We start from the raw sequence: 688 nt of genomic DNA, 5'->3' as shown, positions 1-688 counted from the left end.
CCCCACCCTCTTTCCCCACCCCCTCCCCGCACCACACCCTCCAGCGCCTCACGGTGGCCTGGGCCCAGGCCCTCAGGGACCTGGACCAAGACCTCTGGCCTTGATGACCTTGTGTTTGAGGACTTCGCCCCGCGATGGGGCCCGCAGGAGGGGAGTAGACAAGGTCACGAGTGTGGGGCCCTGTGCTGGGATCAGTGCCCTTGTGGGGAGACCACGGGGCAGGGCGCCCTCGCTCTGATGTGTAAGGACAGAGAAAAGGCATGAGGCACCAGCTTAGGCCTGGAGGGACGTGGGCCCCCACCCTGAAGCAAATTCACTGCCACCCCATCCCCGCCTTCCGGCCTCCGCACTGTGAGAAATAGATGTGCGCTGTCTAAGGCCCCGTCTGCAGCTGTGTCACAGTGGCCTGTGCTGACCAAGACAGCCCCCGACTGCCACACCTTGGCCACCCACTGCCCACTTGTCCCCCTGCAGCTGTGCCCCCCGCCGCCCCTCTGGGGGTCTACCCGGGACTGAGCGCACTGGGGAGGGGGGGCTCCCCCTCATGTCTCCCTTCAGCCAGGGGCTTCCTGCACGTGGCTGAGCCTCCACGGGGGACTGGGGCTCCGAGCTCCCTCACTGGCCCCTCAGGCTGCCCTGGAGTGAGGGGCTCCTGCCCGGTGTCCTGTGGGGGAGGCCGCGGGAGGGG

This window comes from Pteropus alecto, unplaced genomic scaffold (assembly GCF_000325575.1).
Source record: "Pteropus alecto unplaced genomic scaffold, ASM32557v1 scaffold5, whole genome shotgun sequence".
NCBI lineage: Eukaryota > Metazoa > Chordata > Mammalia > Chiroptera > Pteropodidae > Pteropus > Pteropus alecto.
The sequence above is the reverse complement of the archived record's forward strand: the minus strand, read 5'-3'. Positions refer to the sequence as shown.